A 12,410-nucleotide genomic window follows, 5' to 3' on the forward strand; every position below is an offset into this window, starting at 1 on the left:
GCCAGTGCCATGCTAACCTCCTAGGAGCATCCAGCCTCCAGGACAGCCAAGGATGGCCAAGGCAGATATTCATAGCAATGTCATTTATTCTACTTCTTCTACTGAATTTGGTCAAAAGCCTGCCTCAATCCATGGTGCCAGCTTTATTAAGACACATATATTTCCATTAATCAGGGTTGTGCAGTGGCACCATGTGTCCAGAATAACTTTTGGCCCTGTTTCTCACAGAATAGGTGAGCTATTTGCTCACACCTCAGCTGACAGTGTAAGGTGTAAGCGTGGCGAGACATTCAGATTTACACTTCTGGATTTAAATTGATTCATCTCAATAATGCTACCATTGTTTAAAGTTTATGAGAACGAGCTATTTTGCCACACTCATTCTTGCATTGTTATGCCCAAACTGGACTGAGGGGTGTTAAATAGCTTTAATTACAGTGATCTGAATCAGCACAACTTGCCCATGGACAAGTTGTTTATCAGCTGAGTGAAGGCGACTTCTCACAGGTGGGTTTTCAGCAGGGAGCAAATGTGGAGCAAGGAAACAGGTTAGGACAACTGTCGTTGTCAGGGTGGGAAAAACTTGATTTCCAGCCTCCTTTCGATCCTGTTTGTTGGGAAGCTCTTGGCAAAGAAGAGGAGCAGGGGGCTGCTGAAATACACCTGCTGTGGTGAAGAGTGGTTTCACCCGTCCCCTCTCATACAGACAGGTAGGAGAGGGAAGAGGTATCTGATTGATGGGTGAGGACTTATACCAAATGCAGAAACTGAAGCTGTTTCCCTGAGACTTTACTTTTTTATTACAACAAAAGCACAAAAACAGTTAGAAAATCAGCAAGGCACACATACTCCTAAGCTCAAGCAGTAGGTTCTATTTTACAGGCTCATCCTTTTCTCTGTGCAAGTGGTCATCCTATCTTTCTTTCTGAAACAAGAAGGAAAAGATACATTTCACCTGTGCTCTCAGATGGATAAAAGAGAGGTGATAATTTTAAATTATTCATCCAGGGTCTTTCTATTCCAGCCAAGAGAAGTAGATAATTCCAGAGGGTGGTTCATTCTCTGACGATGTCCTAGGCAGTTGGGTGGCATTCAGCTGTAAATCAGCAGGTTTAAGTCCTTCAGATAAAATTTAGAGGTTGGACTCACGGACTGCACATGTCTAACAGGTCTCGGGCCAGGTACTCTATAATCCTTATCATTTAGATTTCTCTCCCTCTCCTTTTTTTTTTTTTTTTCTTCTTTTTCTTTCCCAGGGCAGCAGTAACTTCTTGCACCTCTGTTCCTGAGATTGCTGGTTCAGTTCCCTTATTTGTCAGTCACGAGGACATTTGTCACCTGTACTCTGCTAAAATGCACTCTGATGTATTGCATGAGCTAATTCCTCTGACTTTGCCTCACAAATCTCTGTTTGTCTTGTTCATTAGCATAATTACTTCCCTGCATTAGCTGACGACTGTAATAAATGTCTCTGTTCCTCCTGCTGAAAGTGGTAGAGGTTGATAGCATGGTAATAAAAGCCAACAGTACGGGTGACTGAACAAATGACTTTCCCTTCAACTATTTGGCTGTTTGGCAGAGCTCCCTTCCCCCATGCCCTTGGCATCAAGGGAACTTGGTAGTTCACATGCTACCTTTTTTTTTTTTTTTTTTTTTTTTTCCTAGTTTTACTAGCAATTCCTTTAGAGAGCTCACCTTGATTGCTTACCCCATGGTAGCTAAGAGCAGGTTAGAGCTGAGATGAGGTTAGAGGAGACTATTCACATTGTATGGAGCAAGATTCATTCCTGAATGCAAGAGTGACATTCTGTGCTAGAAATGATGCTTTGAAGGGGCAGAAATTGGTTTTTAAGCAGACTTTATTGTATACTTGCAATTCCGAGTCCTGTGAACTACGTGCACTGACTGGGAATTAATTCCTTTTAAGAGCCAGTTTCCATTCAAAGATTATTTTTGCCCTACGCTGCCTATTGCTGCTACCCCTGGAAATGATCTCAGAACTGCAAAATAGATCTTACTACAAGACCTCACAAACTATCTACCCTGCTGCAGTCAATAGGGGGATTGATTGTGGTCTTTAAAAGTACATCACTGAGAGGAAAATATTGGATGCTAATGGGCTCTTTAATCTCGACAAGAGCACAACACAGCAAGGAGAAAAATATTAATGGTGAGGGTGATTCACTTACTGGAGCAAACTCCTGAGGGAGTTACTGTTTTCTCCATCTCTTGAAGTTTGTGATCAGCTCTGTTCAGTTGACTAAACATATATGTTTAGGGCCTTCTTACACGTTCTCAGGTCTGAGACATCTGTATGAGGCTGGCTGTACCTACAAGATACTCAGGGTCTTATGAAGGAGCAGTTAGGGGGGAGGTGGGAGAGCTCCATGGGTCTTAAATGCCACTTTAAGTCTGCTTTTAGGCAACTAAACTATGTCTCTAGCCAGGGATTACCGACTTAAGGGAGAGGCTGCTACTTTTACAGACTGAGATGTTTGACCTACTTATACATCCTCTTTAGGATGAGGTGAATTACCCCCTTGACTGATTTCATTTGGGACGAGGAGCTCAGAGAGAGGCAGCTAAGCCTACTAAGATGGATGCCACACAGGATGCCTAAGAAAGGAAATAGAATTGAGCCCTGACTCTCACGTCCATCTCCATTGTCTCTCTCACAAGACCAACCTTTACAGAAAATAAATTAAAAATAAAAAAAGAATACTGCTTTTATCCTACTCTGGACGTTGTGGTGACCTGTGTGCTTCAGCTCTGGCTCTAGGAGCAAAAAGGCCATTTGATACCTCCTGCTTTAGGTAGGCGAATTGCCCTTCCTCTGCAATTAGAGCAATTAGAGTAACAATGTTTTGAGCTACTAGCAACCAAGAATAAAACATTTCATTTGAATCAAAGTGCTCTGATCAAAGTTTGAGTACTCAGATAACAATAGAGCAATTAAGGAAAATTTGAAAATGAAAAGCTCGTGTGGGTGGAAATAGTTTCTTTCAAAAATGTCATCAAAACATCTGAACTCTTTAAGAATGCTCCTTTTCCTTTTGTTTTGGAATTGCTCATTTAGGAGAACAACATAGCAGCACGGCCGTATCATAGGCTGGTATCACCTGTTCTTCTCTTTTTTTTCCCCATTCCCCAGAACATTACACCACACTGTTTGTACTACCTGGGCAGGCCAGTTTCTCAGGCCTGAGACCAAGATTTAGCTGCTGAAATTTCCACCAGCCTATACACAGGAGTGCTTATGACACATCTGGGGGCAAGTTCAACAAGTTCAAACAAAATGTTGTCCAGCAAAGGTTATTCTATCGGACTCTTTAAAAAAAAATTAGTGGAAAGACTCACAGGGACTGAAAACTTATCTAATGGGCTCCAACAGTGTGTGAATTGTCCCAGTCTGCAGTGGTTTTGTGAAAGAAAACCTGAGGGTGGAAAACAAAGGAAACGATGCCTGGAAAATAGTGCAGATTGCACCTAGCTTCAGGCAGCAAGGTATTTACTGTAAGACATCCTGTCTGAGGCTGATCAAAAAGGTTCTGTCGTGCTGACAAGTGAAATGATTTCCTGGTACTGAGGAAAAAGATGAACTTTTAGAGAATGCCTCCAAGCGTAAATGAATGCAGAGCATGGGAGCTGCTCTGCCTCTGTAATGAGTCCAGCTCAGGCTGAAATCATCTCGCCGCACAGGTAAAAATTCAGGCGTGCCACCTTTGTCATTGTGCGGTATGAAGAAGCGCTCCCCTGACGGGGTGTGATTCAGCCGAGATCAGCCTCTTATGCAATTGCGATGATCTTATCAACCTATTCCCAAAGGAAAGTAGAAAGGAAGGCATTAAATAAACCAAACCAAGCTCTCTAGGAAATACAGGATTTCATCGTATGTTCTGTGAGTAAGGGCTTTGGATGTAACTTAAACGCAGGTAGCCTTCACTGGTGAAGCCTCATTTGCTTTAGTGGACTGATCCAGGGGGATTATTGGTCTCAGATTTACTCTTTTCTTCCCATTAACCTCTAGTTTGTGCTTCTCTTGCTGTGGCTGAACACCCACGTACTCTCACCACATTGCTGTGGGTTGCTTCCTGAACGCAAAACACAGAAAAGAGTCCACACCTGATGTTCTTCAGGTTCTCCTGAGGTTTCCAGTATCTGCCAGTGAGCCCTTCCAAAGGACCCTTTCCAGACAGACCTTAGACTTTTATTTTACAGTGAGACAATTTGCCCTCTGGATGTGCCCATTTCTCCATTTTGATTATAGGAGACGGGGGTGAGAAGTTCAGGCTCAAATATCTGCATTTTAGACTTATCAGGCCCAGAAGCAGGTTCCTATCTTCACTTTTGTTGCTGTCACCAGAGCTGCCCTCACCCCAGGTCTTCAGGAGAGCAATGGTTGGAGAGATTCTGGCCCATAGCCACATCAATGCATTCAAAACATCCATGGTATTTTAATCATTGCGAAGCTGTGTGTTCATGCATGTCTATACAGATCATGACAGCTTCTCACAGGGGAGAGATATGCTGACAAAAAGGTGCTGAATACCAGTTTAACTCCTAATCTACCTCTTTTAGGAATATGCTAAACTGGGTATATATGGACAAGCCCAGAATTACTGTGAATTGTGTTGGCATGTGAAGAGGTGTCATAAGCTGGAGATGGTCCCTCTGTGCTTATTCTGGAGGTGTTAAAGCTGTTCTGGACACATTCACTGCTTGATCTCTATTGCTATTTTATCTGCCAGAGTTTGGCATACCCAGCAGTCATGAGCAAAACTTTATCAGTTCAGGCTTGAATATGGAAAAAAGATCTATGTGTCAGTACTAAAGCAGTAAAAATATAATGAGGAGAGAACTTCACAGTTTATAATTTTGCAGATATTAAATGGAGAATAATTGAATAATTTTCCAGTGATTCAACCAAGGGGCTACTAGAAGTGACAGGTGAAAGCACCATGTGTGGAATCCTGAAGTCTGGGTGACAAAACCTGAACCCTACCAAAGGTAAGTAGCTTGTGGGAAGGGACTAAGAATCTGACTGGCTAAAGAGCCACATCCGAAAGGTTGATAAACTGCCTTAACCCTTGGTACAGGGAATGGGAAAGAGAATCTGTGATTCAGGAAAGAATGGCATTGGCAATGAGCTGAATTTTAGCATGTAAATGGAAAAGAACAAGGCGCATGCAAGTCCAGCACAGAAGACACCTGAGTGTCTCCCATCTCAGAGAAAATCAGCTGGTTCTCCCTTCCTAAATGAGACCTGGAGCTCACAAAGCCATCTGGGAAGCCTTCCTGCTCTTCTACTTTATTAAGCTGAGCCTGGTGACCAAAATGTCATCACAGAGCCTGCTATGAAGTATCATGTGCCTTGGGTCAGAGCTGATGGAAGTTACCCAGCCCAGCCAAGTAGACTGCAGGTGAGCTTATGCTGAGAAGATCAGCCTCCTGGCTGCTCATGTGAAATACCAAAAATTACATGAATTACAGCGAGAACATGAGGATTTTTTTTTTATCTTTTTATTTTTATTTTCTCTCTTCTTGAATTTTCAACTCCAGACATTTAACTTGGCAAAAGAAAGACCCTAGGCTAGACTCATCTAACAGGACAGACCCTGGCACCATGCTGAGGTCCACCCCTAGGCACACCGGCAGAGATCCATACCACAGTTCCTGGAGGTTAACCATGCCAGCCATGGAGCTCAGCCTGTCCTAAAGAAGGCATATAAAATAGATGAGAAGAAACACTCAATGAATGTGCCCATTTGCCTCCATCAGCTGAAGTCTGCAGTGCTTAGTTTAGCTGAAGATAATCTATGCCTAGCATTGCGTGAACTGAATCCCAATTTCCGTGGGCCCCTGTTTTTCCCAGCCAGGCCACACCTAGGGAGTAGGGCTGATGGTCTCAAATGCTGATGTTGTGATGTTTTGTGCTGTTAAAATTACATCAGAGGACTGGGATTAAATTACATCAGAGGACTGGGATTAGCTGCTGTCGCTTTCCCTCCTCTCAACAGTGAAATCTGAATTTTAGTGATCAAATTTGTGGTTCACTTTTGGGTTTGGGTTTCCTCCCCCTGCTTATTTCAAGCAATCTCAGTAGCACCTTAGCTAATATGGTCCACAGCTTACTGGGCAAGCAGGGTACTTTCCCTCTAGATCCAATAAATATTTTTTTGCATTAATTTTATATTTCAACTGTGTCACGACACAAGTCAATTCCTTTCAGAACTTGCACTGGCTGTTGCTAAAGCTCAATAAATTGCACTGGTTTACACCAGAAAAAACTTCAAAAGCTTAGTTGATATACACGCATTTTGGAGCACAATTTCAGACAAAGAAAGACCTTACTATTATCGTGCCTACTTAAATGTGGCACTTTGCTCAGGCTGGATTGTTACCCAGGTGCGGGAGAAGGGCAGCCTTTTGAACTTTCACATTTAGCTTGATAAAAAAAAGACACAGTGTTCCACAAATGGTGATAAGCGGTTCACGTGAAAAAGAGAATCTGTCTTGCTCACTCATTTTTCTTCCTCTCTGATTGCATACTTACACATTCAGTGTTCACAAAACATAAAAGTCAACCAAAGTCTAATGAATGCAACAATGAAAGTTGCCTGCACCTGCCCATCTGGGGTAGAGCTTCAGGATTCATCAGCCTTCTGCCCACTTCTCCCTCTTTCCTTATTTTCTCATTAGTGATAGTAAAACTGGCAAAGGAAAAAGAGAGCTGTGGAAGAGAGGAAACAAAATATTTGAAATGCTGAATAAGCAACAGCCTGTCCCCTCCTGAGACCTGCAATCAGAACTGGGTTTAAATAGACTCCAGCCCCCCTCCTTGCCAGCTGCGTGGCTCTGCTCAAAGTGCATTTGGTTACCTGGTGGAAATTGTGATTTTACTGCTGGAGGCACATCTAGCAGTGGTGCATATCAATCCTAAACTTGCCTTTCTCTGCTGGAAATATGAGATGGGCTTATCCATCTTAATCAAAATAAATCAAGAGCCTCTGTTAAAAAGATTTTCAGCCATAGGTCACCCAGTCACCTTGAAGCTGCAATTTGGGAAGAAAAATGTGATTAAATTTCTGGCAGTTTCATATATGGGGGTATGTGAAGGAAAAGTGTTTAAAGCCATGGAATTACACACGGCCTCAATAGGCCTTGAGGCACTTTTGTGTGTCCCCAGAGGAGAAACAGCAAAGCCGATTTTGTTACTCCCCTGTTAATTGCATTAGAATTTGGGCCTTGCTGCAACCGGTGTTATTAACAGTGATCAGAGACTTTTCAGCAGTGGTAGCCAGGAGCTAGGAAAACATACTGCGCTATTTCTTTGATTGCATCAGGCCGAGATGACAGGAGGCTTGGGCGAATACGGAGCTGAAGGGATGGTAGGCATCACAGCTCTGATACATTATTCAGACCTTAAGATACTGGAGTTGACGTTACACAGAGAAAACGAGACTTCTTCCTAGCAGGGCATCTGCTTCTAGCAGCTGTTTGAGCGCCACCAAGAGAAAAATAACAAGTTCCTGTAGGCGACTGTGAAGACCAAACAGGGGACAGGCCCATGATGTGCTTGCTGGGGAAGAGTCTGGCTACCAAATCTTCACTGAAGAAGTATCTGACTGACACCCATCAATCTAGTGATGGTGAGATGCTGCAAAACTGGGTATTCACTGGTTCTGAGAGTTTTCAGGAGATATTTGAGACTGAAGCTGAAGGAACACAAAGAACCAGCAGGGTTTGGGCCCTCTGTGTATAGTGGGGCAGATGGGGAGAGGCAGGGACTTGGTGAGGGCAGGCCTGACTGGGCTGAAGAGGAGGAGGAGAAGTCGCCCCCTTTGCTGAGCGTGGGTGTAACTGGGAGAGGTTTGATTTATAAGTTGTTTAAAGTTTTGGGGCCCTAGTGCTGGTGATGCAACCTTGGGTGGCAACTCCACAGCATCCTCTGGCAACAGGTTCCTTGCCTTTTGCTCTTTGTGGTTGGAGAACTCTGCTTAAAGCCTGATTTGAAACTGCCTCTGATCAAATTCTAAAACTTGGACAGCGCTATTGACTTAAGTCAGTTGTGCCTATCTTCAATGGATGATGGTTGTCTTCTTCTTCCTTCTATCATATATCTGAGCAAACAAGGATGAACTATGCTCCTCAATTTGCTCAAGGTAGAAGCCAAATACCTCCTTCTCCCTGACTTTGTCTTAGTGAAGGGAGTTTTGCATGTAGGTGCTGTCCCTCACTCAGACAGAAAGGGAAATGTTTCCTCATAAAAAGCTGGAGCTGCCTGCTCTGCCCCACCTGCTAAAGGAAGAGCAGATGGTTGGGAAAGCCCCATTAAGCCTCTGTGATGATATTTTAGGATCCTGTTGTGCAGGATTCACAAATTCATATTACTGGGGCTCAGGCTCCTCCATTTTCCTTGGTGCAGAAGCAGCCGCGGATTAGATGAGTATTTAGTCATAAACACTGGAGGGGTACACACAACATAATTTTGGATGGGTGTGGTTGGGAAGGACACAAAGGCCCCTGGAGAGCATCCCATCATGGAGGAAGGAGCAGTGCCATCTATCAGGGCATTCTTCCTCCTTCCAGCTCGTGGGTGCAGCACCAGGAATGATGGGGTCAGCTGATTTGCACCTTCTTGGACTAATACATTTGCACGTATTTTAATTCTAGGGCTGATTTGCCATTTGAATAGCTATTTTCTCCCACCCTCACTGTCCGGCGCTTCGGTTTCTGTTGAATAGTGCATTTATCTCTCTCATAGACAGGGTTGAGGATGATACATAGATACCAGGCTAAGAAGTGTACTGCAAACTCTGTAGACAGTTAGTATGATAAATGCATAATGTTTCCTCAGATGAAAAGTGCTGTCTGTAGAGATACTGTCACAGTGATAGATGGGTGCATTGGTTTATTCTCTTTCCCATCACTGTTAAGGGCAGGCCCAGAAAGAATTTCCCAGCACAGACAGAATATGCTTCTGATCTGATGCCTTTGGCTTTGCTAATACTTTTCCACATCAGCCACCCGTTTCTGTCCAGGTTAGCAACCCTGGAGTCCCTCTACTTCCACAGAGATTTCCAGGAGTCTTTCAAAACCAATAGTTCAGTCCCGTTCCACCTGTGATCTTGGGAGCTGCTGAAGAATGAAAGTAGCCATGAAAAATGAGTGTGTTTGCTGGCACCAGAGAGGTAACCTGGCGTCCTGTCCACCCCTCTGCAAGTTGGCTGTTCAAGAAAATAACCCCATATTAGCTATTTTACCATTGGGTCTGAGGAGAATTCAGCAGCTGGAGGAGGGTGGACTTTTTGCAGAAGCACAGGTAGCCCCTGCTGGGCCAGAAGACAGTCATGAGCCACCTTAGATGAAGGAGCAAACCATGGGCAGCAGAGCTAAGATCTCACCTCCCTCTCCTGGGGACAGAGTGCACACATTCATTTTGCATGGGATTGGCATGTGGCTTTGCAATGCATTTTTCTCCAGTTCTACCTGCATTCAGCATGTTGGAGCAACACGTTTACCCATGGATAGCACAGTTGATCACAATTACAGGTCTCTAGAGTCCACTATGAAATAGTTGAAGGTTGTGGCTTCTTGACTGCTCTGAGCTGATCTGTGTGGCTAATTTCGGACTGCACTACAATACACTTGAAAAAAAATAAAACTGCAGCCCAAGTACAACCATTCTCAGCTTCATCACTGTTGAAAAGACCAAGGCAGCAGCAGACATGGTTGTTTTTTAAGGCTTCTGAATCTTTCTGTATCCCCCAGCCTTGAACAGAGAGTTCAGGGACCCCCCCCCCAGGAAAACAGTCTCTCAAACAAATAGAATAGAAAGGAATATTTGCTTAAAATGTTAAACATATCCTAATTAGTAAATAAAGAGCAATTCAAATAAGGCATGAAGAATTCCTACATGGCAGCTTTATGCCACTTGTGAAATTCCTGTGTGCAGTAGAAGAGAAAAAAAAATAAAACAGATGCAAATAGGTGGCAAAGGAAATAAAGCTGTAGATTCAAGTCAGAGCTAGAGATTCCGATTTTTTATTGAAGATCACTTAAAATCAATGGACAATAAATCTTTCTGATTTTACCCAAATTCAAAGACTGAGTTTCCAAAGAGTTGAGCCTTTGCAGGCAGGAATCTAAGCATGGACACAGGTCCCATGCCACAGCAATGACACCTCAGGGTCCCTGTTCTGCTATCACAAAGATCACATCTTCATCTGCTAAAGACAATTGGATATTACAAACAGAAACCAACCTTCACCTCTGTGAAGTACATTCATATAACTCTTTATAGCACCAAGTTATCTTATTTTGTGTAAGTCAAACTGTTAATCATTGAATTGAGTCTGCTTTCTGACCTACGATCACAGAAAGTCCTTGGCTTGGTTTTTATTCCTGAACCTTTTGCTCCTGGCAGATGACTTTCTGTTGGCATAATTAAAGGCAGGGGAGGAACTTATTACCTCTTGTGTTAATTCATGCTCTCCTAAGTCACTAGTATAGCTGGGAAAGGCTGCTAGGTGTGACTTTGATCACCTCCTCTGCCTAGCGGGTCACTGATATCTCAGTGCTGGGTGCTTAGTGCTTCGTGCAGGTGGAAGGATGCTGTGGGAAAGGGGTGAAGGAAGGCAGAGCACTGAACAGGCAACAGGAGCTTCTGAATTATCTTCTCCCACATAATTTTTGGAGATTTTTTCCCACTGTTTCTGCCACTGAAAAAAACCTTTTCACTTTGGACTCCACATCTCATAGCTTTATTATTTATGAGTCTCTATCAGTTGAAGAGAAGCAGATTATGTTTTATTTATGTTCCTCTCTCAGATTAATCACAGGCTATCTGGCATTTGAAGCATTTCCATTCCTCCTCTTTGTCAGGTTTGTGAAAGCCCTCCCCATTGCAAAAAATGTTGAGATTTACAATGGTGTTTTGGTGGGAGATATTAAAATAATTTTCTTTTAAGAAAAAAGAGAAAAGGAATGAGGGAAGGAAGGAAGGAAGGAAGGACGGACGGAAGGACGGAAGGACGGAAGGAAGGAAGGAAGGAAGGAAGGAAGGAAGGAAGGAAGGAAGGAACTCCAACAAACAGCAGATTTTTTTTTCCCCTTTTCTGATAGTTATCATGATCTGGAACATACTCACACACCCCTATTAAAAAATAGTAAAGAGAGAGAGAAAAAAAAAAAAAAGAAAATAGAAAAGGAAAGGAAAATTAAAGGAGAAAGGAAAGGAAAAGTAAAGGAGAAGAGAGGAGAGGAGAGGAGAGGAGAGGAGAGGAGAGGAGAGGAGAGGAAAGGAAAGGAAAGGAAAGGAAAGGAAAGGAAAGGAAAGGAAAGGAAAGGAAAGGAAAGGAAAGGAAAGGAAAGGAAAGGAAAGGAAAGGAAAGGAAAGGAAAGGAAAGGAAAGGAAAGGAAAGGAAAGGAAAGGAAAGGAAAGGAAAGGAAAAAGAGAAAACTGTGTCAGAGATCCCTTTGCTCCATAGTGTATCTGCATGTGCTGCTCTCCTGCATGTGATCTTTAATTTTATTGATTTCTAATGGATACTCCTTTACCTTGAACCAAGTAAGAAGTTGGTAGAATCAGGTAAATACGGCTCTGGGAGGTGCCCTGAGGCATTTTGGGACTGAAGAACATTTTGTAAAAGCAGTCATAGATTCAGGCTTGCTTTGTACCTGGTCCATATAAAACTGGTGCTGCTGCCCTTGCTGTTAGGGAATAAATGGGGAAGAGTGCAAGAAATCACAGCTCTGTACTCAGACCACATCAGTTTCTTAGAGACTGCTGTGTGCCAAATACACTGAATTAATATGCATATTATATGCATATGTATTGTGCTTATTAATAGTCAGAAAGCAGCAGCTTATGCTTCTTTCTCTAGAGTTGTATTCTCAAAATAAAAAAAAAGGCCAAAACTTGTGTGACTGCAGCATGTAGCTCCAGGCGTGTGACTTGTACGGGCAAGAGCAGCAGGACGGGGTGGCACATGGGGTGTTCCCGTGCTGCTGCCAGGCACGGTCTGCAAGCCCACAAGTTTCTTTCTGCAATAAGAAAGAAAAAGGCCCATCTTATTTTCTTAAGAAGTTTGCAGCACCAGGAACTGCCTTTTTGATATTTCTTTGCAGGCTGACAGCAGAAGTTATGCACACAGATAATGATCCTGCAGCTGTCCTAGTTTCTGGCAGCGTCAGGGAAATGCAGGCAAGAGAGGGACAGCAGGGTGCTGTGCCTCATCTCCACCTTGCTTTTCACCCAGGAGAGGTGGATGGGGTTAAGGATGGGCTTGTTTAGCATCAGTCGGGCTGTACTGGGGGCTCCTGAGGTCTCTGCAGGTGTGTGGCTTGGGCAGGAAGTTTCTACTCCAGGTGACTCAGTGGGGAAGGTGTTAATTTATGGCAGGTTCTGC

At 43.4% G+C, this 12,410-nt stretch overlaps 1 long non-coding RNA gene across 1 annotated transcript; it reads left to right on the plus strand.

Annotated features, from left to right (window-relative positions):
* The first annotated feature begins 1,034 nt into the window (after positions 1 to 1,034).
* LOC311431813 lies at positions 1,035 to 6,129 on the plus strand. The gene is made up of 4 exons (XR_014689655.1): positions 1,035 to 1,181; positions 4,916 to 5,007; positions 5,097 to 5,420; positions 5,560 to 6,129. It is a non-coding gene; the product is annotated as an uncharacterized lncRNA (long non-coding RNA).
* Positions 6,130 to 12,410: the final 6,281 nt, after the last annotated feature.

This window comes from Aythya ferina (genome assembly GCF_964211825.1).
Source record: "Aythya ferina genome assembly, chromosome: 2".
Lineage (NCBI taxonomy): Eukaryota > Metazoa > Chordata > Aves > Anseriformes > Anatidae > Aythya > Aythya ferina.